Source organism: Paroedura picta, chromosome 3 (genome assembly GCF_049243985.1).
Source record: "Paroedura picta isolate Pp20150507F chromosome 3, Ppicta_v3.0, whole genome shotgun sequence".
In the NCBI taxonomy this organism is placed as follows: Eukaryota; Metazoa; Chordata; class Lepidosauria; order Squamata; family Gekkonidae; genus Paroedura; species Paroedura picta.
The window spans coordinates 79,292,195-79,311,277 of NC_135371.1; positions in this window are offsets into that span (position 1 = coordinate 79,292,195).

A 19,083-nucleotide genomic window follows, 5' to 3' on the forward strand; every position below is an offset into this window, starting at 1 on the left:
TGGCAGTTAGGAAAGTTAACAAAATTGTTATTTGTGGAAGGGTGGGGTGGGACGGTGATTTCCCATCCTGATATTGATCGCATGTTGGAGGCGCTGTATCGCCCTGATGGGGTGCACCTGTCGGACTGGGGTACAGACTTCTGGCTGCACGATATTTGGGCAGCACTTCGCGAGTGGTTGGTGGCGGAGGAGTGTTGGGCAGGTGCAAGGCCTTAAAATGGCCTTGCCCTTGTGCCAGGGTGGCATAGGGAGAGCCTGAGTTTTTGGGGGGAGTACGGCTTGCGGCCCTGACTCCCTGGTTGGGACCTCTTAAGAGGTGGCTATGCGTGGAGGATTTGACCCTTCGCAGAGAAGGCTAGGTCTTCATGCAGCCGGGTGGCCTGAGGTTTGGACCAATGGAGGTGTGCGCCCCCTGCGGTACCTTGGGTGGCACTTCCCTGGTAGGATTCCCTGTGGCCAAGGAACCCCTCTCCCGGCTGGGAAAGGGGGAAGGATCCTGGCAGGGCCACTAGGGAAATGGGTGCGGGTGTGGTCGGCTGACTACTGAACAGGCTCTCACCTTTGCCAACCCAACACTCCAGGTTATGTGAGCAATAAAAGCTGTGGCCGGTTATGCCAACTTGACATAAGGTGCAAGCGTCTTCTTTGGGGCCGGTAATGCCCTCCTGCCTGTCAATACAGATGGTGGCAAAGATGCATCATAAATGAACATAATATCTCTTAAATCTAGATGCTGACAGAGGCTTTCTCTCAAACAGCCAGTGCAGCACAGTTGGTAAAATGTCAGGAGGGGAGAATTAGTTTAAATTTCCAATCTGCCATATTGGCTTCTCTAAGATACATTGGAGGAAGGTCAAGATCAGTCTAATAAATAAGAAAACAGGCATACAACCAAATTCTGTTTTTCTTCATAGGTAAAACTTCTTTATTCTGTGACTCCTCCTTCAGACTCTGTTTTTAAAAGAAAAAAGAAAAAACGAAAGCATTTTTGAGAGGCCACACGCTTGGATAGAGGAACAGCAAATGTTCAGGATGACTTAGACTTTCCCTGCCAGCCCTTCATCTTCTTATAGTAATGTAAAGAGGAAAAGGTTGATGGATGCTACATTCTCCCCCCTCCCCAAATCCAAATGGCTGGCAGGGAAAAGGTTAAGGAGCCTTTCCTATCCCATCTCCACCATGAAGCCCCACTTTTGCTTAATTAAAGATTCCCTGTTGTCCATGAATAAGTTTCTTTGAGGGAAGAGTGGAGGAATCATGTAGCTGTACATACCACATACTGTTCAGATTGTGATTGAATGGAATTAAATCTGGCAGAAAGAGCCAACGTCCGTGTGATACTTGTCCAGACTTCTGAGTCTCTTTGTAGGAAAATGAGGGAGGGGGAAACCCAAGGGACTGGTTCAGTGTTTCCCAATATTGTTTTCTGTTGCCTGTTCTACATGTTTGTACTGGCTCAAGAATTCAATATAATTAATTTACTGCAGATAATCCTAAAAGATAAGCTGTAGTTACATTAATTTAATTGCAATTACATTAATTTATGCCACTTATGCTGTGTCTTTCAGTTTTTCTTATTCTTACAGTACCCAAAGAGAGTTGTTGTTCTGGTTGTTAAAAAGATAAACTAAGATAAAGACATCAGTTTTTGTGATAGAGCTGCAAGCTTAAACGTTACTATGAGGGACTGCATTTTTAGAAGCTTAAAAGTTCCGTATAAACAAATAAAGTACTGTAAAGGTTTAATTTTTCACAAAGAGAAGTCTTTAGTGACAGGGGGCTCCAAGCAATTTGATTGATTAGCATCAACTTAGCAAAGAGAGACTTGAGAGCTGCATGATGAGGAGAGTCAGTCCGATTTCAGAATCCAATTTAAGCTTTAGCTTACATTGCTTCTGCAAGCCTCCTGCAAGCTGAAGTTTGCTTGCTATGGCTGCTTGTAGGACAGCAACGGCTTGAGTGAGGGACTCTGGTTTTTTTTTTACCTTTTGCCTTCACTTCTTCCAAACTATTCTTTTGGTTTCTGTGGGTGGGGTGGGTGGGTTTTGGGGTGCTTTGGGATTTAATGTTCCTCCTAATGTTTATTTCTTCTTTTTTTCTAAGGGGCAGCATTTTTTGCATTTTCTTCCTGGGGTTGTGTTTCTTTTAAAAATTGATTTTCACAGTTCTTTTTTTCAGTATTGAGTTTTACAGTTCTTTTTTTTTTATAATTTCATTATTTATTATTATATAAAGCATTTACAGAGAAATTGAGAAGAAAAAAGCGACCAGCTGATATGGTTTGCCATCTCTTTTAACATAGATATTCAGTTCCCATCACATATTATTCCTAATCTAGAAGTTTTTACCATTTTTCTTAGTCAAGTGATTGTTAATACATATGAGAGTCTGATCTGTTATAAGAATACATTCTGTTATTAACTTAAATGATATTAGGTCAGTCTCCATAAATTGTCCCTGACCCAAGAATTACTACTGCCGTCTTGTTAATGCCTATGAAGTATGGTTTGTCATCCTCTTTTAGCATACATATTGACATACATATTCAATTCCCATCGCATATTAATCCTGATCTAGGAGTTATTACCATCTTTCTTAGCAAAGTAGTTGTTGATACATATGAGGGTATAATCTATTATAAGGATATATTCTATTATTGTCTTAGATGATATAAAGTCAGTTCCTTCATATATTGGTCCTGTCCTAAAAGTTACTACTGTTGTCTTTCCCACAGGAAGCCAGGAGAATACTCCATTGTTCAACTCGTCCTTCAGGTGGTTGCAGAAAATGAAATTGTGTTTTTTTCCATAGTAGAGTGTTTCTGATTGTCCTTCTGTCAGGGCCAAAGAAATCTCTTACTTGATTCTTGCTTGCAGTCGCCTTTGAGTAGACTCTGAATCCTTTATCAATCTGGATCTCTTCCTCTGGTCGCACAGGAATATCTCCTGATAGCTTCCTGGTTGCTGTCGCTTTTGAATAGACTCTTTTTATTTTGCTGATCCAAATCATTTCCTGCTCTGAATAGACTTCCAGGTTTTCGGTACTTTCCTTCCTTGAATCTGTTTTCCCAGGTTCTTCAAAGGTACTTTGGGTTTTTACATCTCTGGCACTCTCTCCCTCCAGTTGATTAACTTCCAGACATTGTAGTTTCGTTTGATTTATTGTTAGCTGAGCTACGTCATCAGCTGGTCTCTCCGGACCATGGGCTCCATCCAAAAGCTCCCCCTTAGTCCCACGGATTTCCTTTTCCAGCTTATTGACTGCTTTCAGTATCTTTGAGTTTCCTTTGCATAACAAATGGAAAAGCTGTGCCTCAGTTAATTCTTCCATAGTTCTAGGCAGTCACAGACTATAAACAGAAAGTCTCGTGAGGTCTCGCGGGAGCACGAGCGATCCCAAATTATCAGTTTGTCGATCTCCGTATCAAGTCAAATTCCCCCACTGAACTTTCACCAACAAATCTTCAAAGCTCTCTCTTTGTTTGGTTAGTGGGTATAATTAGCTGGGAGTCTCTCACTCGACGAAAGAGGGAATTCGCTTGTGAATTGGTTGAGGGGGGGGAGGGAAGAGCTTGTGGGAGAAGAAAGAGAAAAGCCAGAAAGCTTTCAATCCTTACTGTTGTGAGCTTCAGCTTCTGTCAACGCTGCTGTCAATCTTGTAAAAGATGGTCTGGAAAGAGTGTAAGGTCAGCTGGTCGTTTCAAGCTTGTAAAGTTGTTTGCGAAAAGGACGCCATCGTGACCTTGAGCACAGGCCGCTATTAATCCGGGGAGTTCGGTCCCCCTACCTCCCCACGGATCTGTAGGACCCTCAGGATGCCGTTCCCGGTTCCTGGGGCGACCGGCGAGCAGATTTGCGTATCTGCTCAGGTCAGCCAGGTGCAGAAGCTCCTGACCCTCGGCATGGCTTAAGAGCTGAACAGAAGTCCAGCTTTTTTATGGCGCCATCTTCAGTCTTGTCTCGAGTTTTACAGTTCTTTATTTCAGTGTTTTGTCCAGGGGGCACTGTAGCTGTAGTTAGTGCATTCTCCCAGGTTGGTAGCTGTTGTACTTGTTGTAATAGGTTGCCAACTTTGGGTACTGTTGTTCTGCTCTGGTTTGCTGGCCCCCTTTTGCACTTACAGAGCTAGTTTGCTGTTTTTTTCTTTGAGATAAGTATTCAAAGACATTTAACCTACTGGTGCCTCAATTAATGTAAAGTTGCCAGTAACTGCTGCATTTCCCACCCTCGGCTTATATGAGAGTCAATAAGTTTGCCCAGATTTTGTGGTAAAATTAGACGCCTCAGTTTATATGTAGGTCGGTTTATATGCGAGTATATATGACAGGCAAAAAACATTCACTCTGCCTCAAAGAATTCCTTGAAATAAAAGCTGTATCATTATTACCAGTCTAAAGAGTACTTTAAACTCTCCTCTTGCACATAGGAGCTGCTTTTCTGCTGTGTGATTGGAGTGATGTTTAAATAACTCAACTTTGTTGTCAGGGGCCAATCTAAATGGAGGCTTGTACAACATTCCCCCTTCCCAGCAGGAAGCAGGCTTCATCGTTGCCAGCAAAATGAACCTAACTCACATGGTGGGGTTGCCTTGATTCCCCCCCTCCCTTAGCCTCATATGAACTGCTCATAGAGAAGCTCTCAAGTGATCGTAAGGCCTCTTATCATCTGAAACACACAAAGAAACATTGCCTTCCTCCCTTCAGAAAAGCATTTTCTCAAGAAATAGACACATTCTTCAGTTATGTTTCCAATGCTTAGTTTGAGCGATTCACAAGGACACATTTTTAGAAAACCTGCGGCATAGCTTTCCTACTTTGGTGAGCCTTTTGTTACAAGTTTGTGCAAGTTAGGCTATTATGGTTTTCAGGATTTCCCTTGTCTTATCAAGTTCCTGTTTTGTTTCTAATATGCCACAAGCAAAGTCTCCCCTAAACTATGATATATAGGAACCAAGCCATCTAGGACTTTAAGGGTCAAGGACTTTAAGGGTCAAGACTTTTGCAATTGCAGCATCTGAACTTCAATTCAGGATGTGACAGTGGTATAGATTATATTTTGTTAACACATATCACTATAATTCCCTCTAGGAAACCAGGTTTCAATCCCCAATAGCCATGAAGACCGCTGGAAGACCTATTTGACCAATCATACAAACTAACCAAAGCTGGTGTGAGGATAAGGGGAAAGGAAGGAGAGTATTTGCCATTTTGAACTCTTTGGAGAAAGAGTATCATAAAAATGTATGAGATAGATGAATTAGGAGACCAAGTCTCTGGCTTCTCTCTATGATGATTGTGGGCTGACTGAGGAATGATGAGGAATTTTTTTTTTTAAGGCATCATAGAAGGTTCATAGAACTGGCATTTTCCACCTACCCCTTCGACAAAAGCTTACTGAACCCCACCCCCAATTGACCCTCTCATAAACAGTCTAAAATCAAAGTGGGGACCCTACAGTGGGAATGTGGTATTAGCAAAACAATCTCTATGGGGTTGCTTTTTGCTTGTGAAAATGGAGCTTCACTGCAAAAGCTGCTGTTCTTGCCACCATACCAAGCCTATGAGACTCAGAGTCTTTTTTTTCCTTTTGGCTGTCATTCCATTATGTTTGTTAGAAAAGAAACAGAGCAGAAGAGGGGAAGGATGGGTAAAGGAAAACAAAGTCCATTCATGCAACTTCAGGGGATAAGGAAGTGAGAATATTTTGCAATGTGTATGCTCTGTTAAAACACAGAGACAACCACCATAATAATGAACTTTCCAGCATCTTTAACAATGGATGATATATCCTGGATTGTGATTTCTTTTTCTAAAAGGTCCCAGTCTTTTCTACACTTGTCTTTTGCTCTTTTTTATTTATTCCATTATTAATAATTTCTATTCTGATGCTTCTAAAAAGTAAATAAAAAGGAGAACTCTGGCACCAGCAGAAAATAAATCAGAGACTTCAGCAGTTTCTCATCACTGCAGCTGAGTCCTAGGTTGGCACTTTTTCTTGCCCCTGAAAACCATAATCCCATAAAATGTAAGGTTATTAAGTCAGCAGTGAATAATCCATGAGATACTTCTAAAACATTTACAAGTTGACATTATCAGCTATCAGCGCGGGGGGGGGGGGCTCAACACAGTGTTCTGCACTGTTGTTGACAAACCCGTCATGGTTATGCAGTTGGAGTTATTCCATTGTTAAAGTGCTTCAAAGATGGCCCAAGATTCTCATATATGCCTAAGGATCACACAGAAGTAGAACTCAGGTTAGGAATTGCTAACTTCCAGAATGATTCTCCCAGGAGGGGGGACCATCTGTAACCACTCGGAGCAGTAGTAATAAAGCCCCAAGGGCAAGTTGGGAGGAGAAAGGGGCGGGCGCCGTCCGTGATAAAAACTCGGAGGGGCAAATCAGGAGCCGCGAAGCGGCTCCTGATTCGCCCCTCTGAGAGGCACTCGGGGGCCAAGTGGCCAATAGAGAGGCGTGCAGAGCACGCCTCCCCATTGGCTGCTTGGTCCGTCTTCAGCTCTGCATTCCGGCGAGGCACACGTCCTCGCCTCTGCACTCCCGCTCCAACAAGGACTTCCCCGGGGGGAAAGGAGCCAGATCACCGCATCAAAGACGCGGTGGCCCTGCTTCTTTCCTCCCTTCGGGGTGCTGAACTTGCCCGGCCTCCCACGCCCAGCTGCCCGCCCTTGGCCACCAGCTGGAGGTGGCAGCTGATGCCGCCGCCCAGGGAGGGGCACCTTGCACCCCTCCTGAGACAACCTCCATGGCCAGAGATAAGTGCCCCGCCACCGCGAGACAACCCCCCCAACCCACCCCATATACCGCCGCGGTCTTTCAGGCCCCAACCCAGCTCCACCGCCGCTCCGCCAAGACACACTTCGCTGTGCCGGCCACGCTGCCCCGCGCATGCGACTACCTTCACCAGCCCGCTGGGACACCCAGCTCCCCGACCGCCGCTGCCACCTCCCACTGCCTCGCCTGTCCGCTGCTCCATTAGGGGCCGCTCACAGCCTTCTGACTGCCACTGCTATGCCCCGTGGCCCAGGGAGGCACCCACCTGCGGCTGGCACTGGCCCAGGGATGCCTGCGCCGGCCCTGCCCCCATGCCTTGACTGTGCTCTCCTGTGCATGCACACAGGAAGGGTGTTGCCCCGCACTTCCTCGGACCGCATCCCCATGCCGCGCCTGCAGCAGGGATGCTCGCCGCCAGCACAGCTGCCACGGTAGGTGGGGGAGCCGCACCTGACTCCCACCCCTCCCCAATGCCTTGCCCTCCCCCTCCACTGGCACTCTGGCTCTGGCTGCCATGCCAACACTCAGCCCTCACTTGGGCCTGGGGGGTGATGCCTTGCTCCGTTCGAGCTCCATCTTGCCCCAAGCCCTCCATGGATCACGCTGAGGGCGAACCTCCCTTGACCTCCATCCCCACGCTGATGCCTGCTGCCCCCTGCCTCGCTGGCCCCTGTGCCCTGGTTGCCGGGGTAGCAGCCCCTGCTTCCCAGCCCTGGCCCATGGCTTTGTCTCTCCCCTCCACCAGTGTCCCACCTCCCGCCACCTCGCCAATGCGTGCACCTCGCCGGGGCCTGGGGGGCCGCGCATGCCCCTCCTCGACCCCCATCCTTCCACCCATTGCATCTCTGAGTGCAATGCCACCAGCCTCCACATGCCCATTTTTACAAATGGGCTTTATTACTAGTTAATAATATTCATCCACAGTTTTGAACCCAATTACTGAGGTCAAAAGAGGTGCTATCGGAGCTTAGTGAAACAGGCAGGAAACAGACAAGGATGGCTGTTGAACTCTTGAGAGCAGCCAGGGTTAAAATGTTTAAACCACTAGGTGGCAACAAGAAAGAAAAATGTGCCATGCTTTACATTTAGCATTTGAATTGTTCAAGAGATTATGCATCTGATTGGTCTTTCTCTTCCTCCTTTCACTGTCTCCTTGGCTTGTTCTTAGCTGCGGTTTAAATCCCTTGCAGTGCCTTTATTTTGCTGAATCATGGCTCAAATTTCTTGCTTGCAGAACCTTCATTCCATCACCTTGGTGAAGACAGAGCAGACTGTATTTGAGCCACCAGATTCTATACTATATTCAAGTTGGTCACATCTGCAGGTGACAGCAGACAAGACAACAGTATAATGTGCAGATTCCTGGTCTCTGGCTTGGAACAAATGGACATGGACAGCTACTCAATGCACCTTTCAAACAGGGCTCGGGTGCCAGGTCACAGAAGTCCTATCAATATGTTTGGCCCAACAGAATCTACTTTGTCTGGGCAGAAGTTGCTTCCAGGCTGCAGCAATCCTAGGGCAGCTTTTGAGAAGGCTTTGCCTGAAGTATTGTGAGCCAGCAAGACACAGATTACTTTCAGTCATAACCCGTTGGTTGTATTTCCCAGAAACACTGGGAAAGGGCCCATGGAAATATAGAACCATTTTGTGATTTATCAATACTTATTTACCTATATTTATCTTTGGAGCTTCCAGATAATTTTGAAAATCAATGGATTGGATCCTGCTAGGTGATAGCATAACATGGTTCTGTTTTACATAACATGGTTCTGTTTGACCAAGACACTGTGCAAAACCTACTGCGTGATGAAGTGCTGATCAGTGTTCCATATGTACTGTTAAGTCACAAATGACAGGGTGACCCCAGAAAACAGCTTTCAGGACAAGTGAGAAGCAGAGGTGGTTTCCCATTGCCCTTCTTTGCAGAGCATTCTTTGGTGGTTTTCCATCCAAGTACTGACCCTGCTTATCTTCCAATATTGGACTATACCATGCCATCTTCCCTCCCTTCATCTATGCTGCTGAATAGAACAACAAAAAAACACCCAAAGAAGGTGGAGGCCACCTGGACATTACAGTTCCCTAGACTATTAATTTTGGGAGACTTTAATAGCCATGTGGAATTGCCTTTGGCAGTGGGCTGGACTTGGTATCAGCCATGGTGACACTAAGGCTCTTGAAATTTGTTGTTGGCCCTACCCACCAAGCAGGTCACACCCTGGAACTGATTTTTGGCGTGGGGTTGAGTGTGGATCCGGTCACGGTTACTGCCATACCATGGTCGGACCATTATACCCTGAAGACCTGGCTTATTTTGCCACCTACCCCTCAGTTGGGCGCCGAGCACATTTCAGCTTGCCTGCAGAGACTTATGGATCCAATTGGATTTCTGAATGCTCTGCAAGACCCAATGCCTCCCAGCACTTCTCTAGATGGGCTGGTCAGTGACTGGCATTACAGAATGCTGGCTGCCCTTGAAGAGATAGCTCCCCAGATGTCCTCTCCACTCCCATCTGTCAGAATCCTAGATATTCTGCCATGTGGTTTAATTGGTTGCTATGATTTATGTTTATGTCCATTTGGTCTGGTGTATGCTATGTTGGTTTCTTTCACTCCTGAAGGCCATGTACATCGTTAGTGCCTCTGCTTCCCACAACATGCTGTGTGGAGGTTGAATTCCCTTTGACTTAGTTTGCTTGTCCTGTGCCTGGAACCCTGATTAGCTGAATGTTTTGTCTCATCCTGAAACCCGAGTCATCACCTTCCCATAGGAGGGAAGTGAGGGGATGTTCTTATGTTTTACATATGTGCTTCCCTGTGTGAAGTCTCAGTTCTGCCTATTTCCTTGTTGGATGCCTTTGCTTGAGAAGAAAGAAACTTTCCAAAATAGAAGTTTTCTTATCTACAAGTCTTGAATTCTGACACCATCTCAAGTGGACACCCTGGTACACCGAGGAGCTCTGCAGGAAGAAATGGGAACGGAGATGACTAGAGTGAGTTTGGAGGAAGACTCACAATGATTAATTGAGAACATCTTATTGAATGCAGTTAAGAGCATATGAGATGGCGGTGAAGTCAGTGAAATGCAACTTTTACTCTACTAGCATCGCGTCTGCACACTCACGCCCAGCACAATTATTCAGGATAGTCCGATCCCTTACTGCCCTCGACGAAGGGTGCCAAAACAATAGCCAATTGGACATGAGCTGTGAGGCATTTGCAAGTCACTTCGCAGACAAAATCTCAACTCTCCGCCATGACCTTCCTCCAACTTTGGACACAGAAAGTCAACTACAGGCTCTTTGACTGTCTTTGAAGAGAACAATGGGTTACTTCAGACGACTCTCATTAGATGAAGTGGACAGGATGCTGGCAACAATGAGGCCAACCACCTGGACTCATGTCCATCGTGGCTCCTAAAAACAGAGACCCCCCTCTGGGAAATAATTAACCTCTCCCTCTCAATGGGAGAATTCCCAGAGGGATTAAAAGAAGCAGTGGTATGCCCATAGCTCAAAAAATCATCCTTGGCTCCACAGGAGTGACAACTTTCTGCATCTAGCATTATTATTTATTTATTTATTTATTTATTATATTTTTATCCTGCGACTCCCATGGAGGCTCGTGGTGGCTAACAATAAGCATAAAAATCCCATAAAAATCCCAATAAAACCCATAAATTAAAAAAAATTAAACATCTAAAATTGAATCAATCAACCATAACCATCCAATAATCAGCGGCAAAACAACCCAGTTCTATCCATTAATAGACCCCAGCAGTGGACAGAGGGGTTGATCTTCGTTCTTTAATCCACCCAAACAGCCCAGTAGGGCTCGATGAGGGGGGAGGGAAGATCTTCTGCACGCTGGCCTCAACCATAAACCTGGCAGAAGTCTTGCAGGTCCTGCGGAATGCAGAAAGCCCCCACAGGGCCTGTAGCTCTTCCGGGAGCTCATTCCACCAGGTGGGGGCCAGGACTGAAAAGGCCCTGGCCCTGGTCAAGGCCAGGTGTGCTTCCCGGGGGCCGGGAATGACCAACAAATTTGTATCCACAGAGCGTAGGGTATGTGGGTCCCAGACCGCAGAGGGCCTTAAAGGTAAGAACCAGTACCTTAAACGGGATCCGGGCAACAACCGGTAGCCAATGCAGCTGCCTCAGCACAGGCTGGATATGGGCCCTCCAAGATGTCCCAGTGAGGACCCTAGCAGCCGCATTTTGCACCAGCTGTATCTTCCGGATCAAGCCTAAGGGAAGGCCCACGTAGAGCAAGTTACAGACATCTATTCGAGAGGTGACTGTCGCGTGGATTACTGGGGTAGATGGTCGAAAGGGCTGCTGTGGACCAACATTATCATCATTCCTGTAGAAAACTTCAGCCCTTGACCCATTTCAGTCAGGTTCTGGCCTGGCCATGGGTAGAGACAGCGTAGTTGCCCTAACGGATGACCTCTGCAGCCAGCTAAACTGAGTGAGGTCAGCGCTGCTGTTACTATTAGACTTGTCGACAGTGTTTGACACAGGTGATCATGAGCTCCTAGATCACCGTCTTGCTGATGCTGGGATATGGGGCTTCAAATGGCTGATCTCCTTCCTCCAGGGTCACAGACAGAGGGTTGCAATAGGAGAGAGAATATCTAGCCATCACCAGGCCACATGCGGAGTTCCACAAGGAGCCTATCCTATTTAATATCTTCATGCGCTCTCTTGCTCAGCTGGTGAGAAGGTTTGAGCTGGGTTGCCACCAATACGCAGGACGCCCAGCTCTTCCGCCTGATGGATGACCATCCTGACTCTCCCCCAGAAGCATTAGCCAGCTGCCTGAAAGACATGACGAGGTGGCTGCAAAGATGGAGGTCCTGTGGCTGGGAAGAAAGGGATGATGGGAGGAATTGCGCCTGCCCACCCTCGATGGAGTGCAGCTCATAACAGCTCAGTCCACCAGGAACCTGGGTGTGATCCTGGATGCTTTCCTTATAATGGAAGCCCAGGTCACAAAGATAGCATGGCTGGCAATTCACCACCTCCACCAAGCCAAGCTACTAGTGCCCTACTTGGCCCTGGAAAACCTAGCCACAGTGATGCATGCAACGGTCACCTTTAGACTGGACTTCTGTAACTTGCTCTATGCAGGCCTACTCTTATCTTTGATCCGGAAACTACAGCTAGTACAGAACACCATGGCCAGGATTCTCACTAATAACCATGGAGATCCCACATCCAGCCTACATTCCAACAACTCATCTGGATCCCAGTGGAATTCTGGATTAAGCTTAAGGTTTTGATAATCACCTTTAAGGCCATAGTGTATCTGAGAGACTGACTCCTTCCCTATACCCCCCAAAGAGCCTTTCGCTCTGCCACCTCCAACTGGCTGTGGATCCTTGGCTCCAGAGGAGCATGTCGCACCTCAACAAGGGCCAGAGCCTTCTTCATCCTGGCCCCCACCTGGTGGCATGAGCTCCCTGAAGAGATATGGGCCGTGTCAGAAATCGCACAATTTTGCAGGGCCTGCAAAAGGGAGCTCCTCCATCAGGCATTTGCTTTAGACTGACCAGGCCAAAAACACCCACTGCCCCCCAGACACCCCCTCCGATGACCAAAGAAACTGACCAACCCAAAGCTGTGTCAGTGTTCCTGTTCCTGTATAAATATTGTTCTGGTTGACATGTTATGTTATGATTGTTATATTTGTTATATGTGTTGCAATATTCTATGTAATTACCCCATGATGTTATATGTAAACCGCCCAGAGCCGTATGGAAGGGTGGTATAAAATCTAAAATAAATAAAATAAAATAAAACAAAAGACACCCTATTTGATGCAGTCACTACAATTCGATTTTAAAGCATAATATGCTTTGACTAAAGAAGGTATTTAACATATGTGTGCGTACTAAAATAGGCCTTGTGCTAAGTCTTGCATAAATGGAAATGCAGTCAGGTAGACTTAGCAGAAGGGCTACTTTCCATATCTTTCCTGACTTTTCATTTATGCAAGAACTCTTGTGTGATTCAGGAGGATCCATGGGGGCCAATCCAAGAGTTGCTAGTTAAACACAGAAGTATTTTATTATTGTTGTGCTGTTCTCATAGCACAGAAAACTTGACAAGAGGTGATTGCATCTGCATTCAAAGAAACTGCAGGATGTGGCCCAAGGTTTAGGTGAAAGCCATAAAATCTAGGGGGGGTGCCTCTAAGGTGAGTCATTCAAAGGGAATGAATGAGCACTTTCCATGCTGAAACATGGAAAGGGAAGATCAGCTGACATGCCAATGGAATGCAGATTGTATTATTCTTCCTTGGCAAGCATCTTGGGACACACAATACTGACACAGCATCTCTACCCACCATTGGCATGCTTTTGAAAATGGTCTCATTTTCCCCTCCCAGCAGGTGGTTATATCTTGTTAATCATTCTACCTGCTTTGAAAACATTAACTCCATTGACCGTGCAACAGAGGTCTCCTTATTCCAACAACACAGTGAGCAGAATTTTGCAGGGCCTGCAAAAGGGAGCTCCTTCATCGGGCATTTGCTTTAGACTGACACAACTGCATTTCCCTGAAGGCTCCCCAAAACCTTTGCAGTTTTATTACCTTGCCATGCCTTGTTATAACACATATTAATCACAAAGATTGTTTTCATTGCATTATGGAATTAAGTGGCACCTGTCTGCTCATTCAGCTTGGAGCAGAGGAGAAGTGGGAATCCTAGGATACCTTAAGAAACAGTCAGAATGTGAATGGAATGGTCAGTCAGGTATTTTGTCCTGTGTTAAAATTTTGTCTCTTTGATCAGATGGCTTTCTGTTCTGCTGATATTGCTAGGCTGAGCATGAGTTAACCTGCCTTTCTGTATCAAACTACTGGTCCATCTTTTTGGACTACGCAAAATCTGCAATGTGCATCATTAAACAGAATATGAAGAGTGTCCTGCAGGGGGAATCAGAGGAAATATGTATTGGACATAGTTAGAATAGCAACTTCTCTAGTGTTCTTACTGGTTCTTTTGCATTTAGTCTTTGCTGAGTGGGCTTAGAATGCCAGCTAGAGGTGCCAAACCCAAATGGATGTCCACAATGCTCCAGTGCTACAGTCTTAGAATTAGGGCATTGGACATACAGACAATGTGGGGCTGAAGTGATCCTTTGAGGTAGCCTGTAAGCTACAAAGAAGGGGTTTCAGTGGGTTTTGGGACAAAGCTGGTCTGCTTGACAGGCTTAGAAATGTCTTCCATTAACTAACTGGGCCAAGGGAATGAAAGGGCTATGCTTGGAAAACAGGGAGGCTCCAACAGGACGTTGAAAGGGCTGCTGCTCCTTTTACTGCCAGCTGTATTAGGAAGAGACATATCCTAGCATCCTTTTTTTCTGAAAGATTGAATTTTATATGAGAGGAATTTTATTGAATAGCCAAAGGCTGCCAATGCAATAATTCTTTGAAAAGGCTCTCATTCCCGTTCCATGTGCTGATGCCGCAGTGGAACTTGATACTGCATCACCAGAACTATTGTCTTGCACCAGTGAGACAAAAGCAAGCTGCCTGGGAAAAAAAAAAAGCTCACTGGGAAAAAAAATTAATGTAGGAAATCCATTTAACCTGCTCTGGAATGTCTCTTTGATCCCCCCCATTATAAATTCATCTTTGATGTTATTTAACATATTATTCCTGCACAATAACGTATCTCCAGAACATTTGCTCATTTGCTCAAATATCCACCTTATCATGTTACACCACATTGTGTAGTGGCCCTTTTACACCCTGCAACATGTAAGTTGCACAATGCCCATCCTCAGCTGCAAGAATCTTACACCTATCAACCTGGCAGATGCAGAGAACATCAAGCAGTGAATGAATTGAAATTTATTGTTGAAGCCAAAAGCATAACAATCATGCAAACAAAGCATGAAAACAGTAAAATATATGTCACAGTATAAAAAGGAGATCACAATAAGAAAATTAAAAATGCAGAATAAAATAAGTGAAGTGAAATAAAAGGCCATTTCCACACGAGAACAGCCTTCACATGTTGGTGGCATATAGAACCCCCTCCACATGACATAGCCGACATCCCACGGCTGTCCAGTAAACGGGCTGTGATTTGGCTATTTTTAACTCACAATTTCGAGAATCCAGAAAATTGGATTTACCACCCTAAATTGCATGGACCACTGGTGAGCAACAGGTGAGCAACCACGGAAGAGACCATATGGAGGGGAAAATAATAGTCTCACTATAGCGTTGGCCCACACTCACACCCACCCTCCCCCTCCATTTCCTCCTCCGAGTAATTTTTTTAAATGGCATGGTCCATGTTATAGCACAACTGCAAACCTACATTGTCAAAGGCATTCTGGTGAGACTCGATTACATGTCCCATGCAAGTACACAGAAGGGAAGGTCTGAAATCTTACAGAAGCAAAGGCTTTTCTAAGATGGGCATTTGTGAAATCATTTATGTATCCGGAGAAAGATCTAGCATATTGAAGTCCGGAATACCACATGGAGAATTTAGAGTTTTGGATCAGATCCCTGTCATGTAAGATATCTCTTTCACAAACCCAATCTTGAATTTTACAAAATCCACAGGATTTAATTGAATCAAGGGTGGGGGGTGTAATCCATATAAATGCAATACAGGGGAAAGCATAGTTGTCAAGTAGTTTCTTTCTAAATAAAACAAAACTGAGTTTGAGTAGGTGGGTCTCAGGTTTATTAATAAAAGATAAGTAGAATTTCATGTCAAGCAGTGCTCCAGTTCACATGCTAGGTAATGCAATATTGACACGAAAACTCTAAGTTGTTTAATGATGCTTACATTCTTGGATCATTGTGGTTATTTGCTAATGCATTACTTAAGCTTGTGTCAAAGGCTTCTGGATTAATAGAAAGCTTTATTGGAAGTAGTTCTGAACACTAACGTCTGAAGTCGAAACTGAGCTATACATAGACAGCAAGCAGTTATCAATGCATTTCTCCCGCCCAAATGTCCCCACTTTCCCAGGGTGGAATTACACCCCCCCCCTCGCTTCCAGGTGCCATCCTGGGTTTCCTGCCAGACCGTCTCTGGCTCCCGCGTCCTTGGTGCAATTGGTGCCCTTTTTTGTAGATAACAAAATGCAGAGCAACATTTGCAACCAAGTGTCACAGCAGGAGTGAAATAGATCAGGGTCATAAAAAGGGTTACAAAGGTTCTACAAACACACAATCTACAAAAGATGGAGTCTCTCTGGACAATCTCAAAGCATGGCAGAAATCAGGGGGCTGATCCTGACAGCTTGTAAGGGATAATCATGTGCTGCCTTGTTATAAATGCTGCAAGCAGGAGAATAGGGTGTAACAAAGGAGATTTGTGTAACACTCAAAATCTATTTGAATGCTCATGTAGAGTTTTTGTTTTTGTTTTTGTTTTGGTTTACTAGTGTTCCAAAAAACTCTTTTCACAAAAATATCCAACAAACACTTTGATTTTTTCTTCAGTAATCATTTACAGGCATTTCCAACATGGAGATACTGTGGGGCTAATGGAAATCAATGCTGTTTTCTTCCTATATTTAAGAAAAGTAGTTGTATGTTCAGTTTTTGTAGAGATTAGGCCTAGGGGCGTTGGCAAACCACGCTCTCTGAGGCTGCACCTCTGCATCTAACCTAGACCAATCAGGATACTACAGCACAACAATTACCTCATATGTTAAAAGGATTACTTGAAGCCTATCAGTTTGCTCCACGCTACCTCGCAGGATTACTTGAAGCCTATCAGTTTGCTCCACGCTACCTCGCGGGATTATTTGAAATGATTTACGTGTATGTATAAATAAAGGATTCCCCTCTGTTCGAGAGGTCTTTCGCAGGGAATCCTTCTCCGTGTCATTCTTCCTCATTGCTTCCCGACAAGTGGTGACCCCCGACGTGATCCCAGGCCCTGTGCTCACTGCGACCAGAAAAAGAGTCTTCGTGCACAATCAGCTACGGCTCCCTGGTGAGTATGGGGGAATCATTGTCTAAGGAACAGGTAAAGCATGCTGACGAATTGCAACAGGCAGTGAGACAGTGCACAGGAGAGGCGATTTCGGTGAAGGACCTCCGGGAACTGAAACAAGAAGTATCTTGCCAGTGCCCGTGGTACCCTTTAGCGGGGACCAGAAGACTAGGAGACTGGGAAAAAATAGGGAGGGAGTTAAAGGCAGAGCCCCATGCTCCCATGCTGATCTTATTGACATGGCAGAAAGTACACAAAGCGCTGGAAGTCATGAATCCAGAAGCTGGAAATCTGCTATTGAAAAATATTGCACCTTCACCCCTTCCCTATCCCACTCTCTTACCAGTGGCCGTTACATTGACCGCTCCCAATCCTGTCGCCTCGCAGCCATTAAGGACTGGGGGCCACTCCCAGATCGTTAACGCGATTCGAGCTGCCCATCAGGCCGGTCAGCTCGATCTCTCTGAGGACTGGGAGGGAGAAACCCCAGCGTTCTTTCCTTTAACGAGGGGGGAACCACGTGGGGAAGGGGAAAACAGGCAGATCCCGTTAATGTGGGAAGCCATTCCCTATTCAATTCTGCGTGAGTTGAACAAGGCTATAAAGGAAAATGGTTTACAATCCTCTTATTTTCAAGGAATGATAGAGGGGATCACTAATGTTAGGCAGAAAGTCTCTGAATTCTTTCTTGATTTCATCAAGCACCTTACAGAGGCACAGATTAATAATCAGGAAGCCCAAGCTGAATTGCTCAAGAAATTAGCTAAAGAAAACTGTATTTCAGAAAATAGATGCATTATTCAGGGTTTGGGCCGTGATCCAGATATTGCAAGCATGATAAAATCTCGCTGGGATTTTGGCATAGGTGACTACCAAGCTTCTTTTGACTCAGGGTAAAGCCCTCGGGAATATTGTTCATTCTCCAGATGCTTGCAACGATCTTTATCAGGGATCACTAATTCTTAGTAACTGACCTTATTAAAATTTCTGTTCCTCTTACAAAGTATGCATTTTCTCTAGTTTTTCAGCTTTCTTCTCTTCTACAACGTGCTTTGGAAATTTAACATTTGGCTGTAATTGGTAGAGCCTCCAGCTGCAGTAGCAGGAGTGCTGTTTAGCGATTTGGAATCAGGCTCTCTTTTTCCAGTTCCTACGCTAGGAGCTTAGTTAGAAACTTATCTTGCTTTCTTACCTATCACCCACTAATCTACACAACTAAAAGGTTTTCCGTAGCACAGGAATGATCCTTTGTTTACAGCCCAGGAAGAACTTTAGCTTTTGTTTCCTGACCCCCCGCTTCAAGGAGGAAGGGGGGGAGTGGAGTTCTGTCTTAAAATTTTTGGTCAGCAGTTAGGAAGTATGCTCACTGAAACGCTGCTATGCCTCAATAGAGCTTTATCAGTCAGAGCTGTCTAGCTGCGTAATATTTATAGGTCAGGGGAATGCCTGGCTACAATGGAGGTAGAAATTTTTAAATAAGACAAAATCCTTTTGTCTTTATTTTATGTTTTGCTACCTTTTGGGTAAAAACAAGGCACAGAACCTCTTTGGGGAATGTGGCCACAGTTTTTATTACATCATCAATTTTTTAATGTGTAATTAGCAGTTAGAATATTTTCTTTTGGTCAATTTTTTTGGGTTGTCTATTTAAAGGAGGACCTACATTTTGTTTTGACTCAGGCTACCTGATTTATATCAGACAGGCCTAATCTTTCACAGGTCAATTGTTTGTTTGGTCACTGGAATGTGTGGAGATTAGTTCTCTCTTGGAGCTCTAGCCATTCCAGCCCTTAACAGATGACTCATGGAGTCCCTCTCTTTCTTTGAATTTGTTTGGTCCAATGCTTGAGCACTATGAAAGCTCTAAGCCTCCAGGTTTCCTTCCAAATGAGTATTTGCTCTATCTTGTTTCTAACATTTTCAGTTATCATTTTCTTTGAAAAGGGTTATTACTGATGTCCCAAGAGACGGTGTTTACCGATGGATCTCCCTCACCAGGAGTCTTAATCTGGCAACAACCAGATGGTATATGGTACAGTAAGTTTACAGGTCCGCAGATAATCAGCCACCGGTTGGAACTGGCAGCAGCAGTATTGGCCCTGGTCTTTCTGAGTCTCAACTATTTAATTTAATTTAATTTAAATTCTGATAGTTTGTATCTCTGTAATCTTTTATCTGTAACTGAATATTCATATTTGTCTCCAGTATGTGATGAACAACTATTAAGTGTGTTTTTAGCTGTACAAAAATCACTGTAACAGTGAACAGCTCCAATGTATGTAGCTCATGTGAAAAGCCTTTTCCTGGAGCT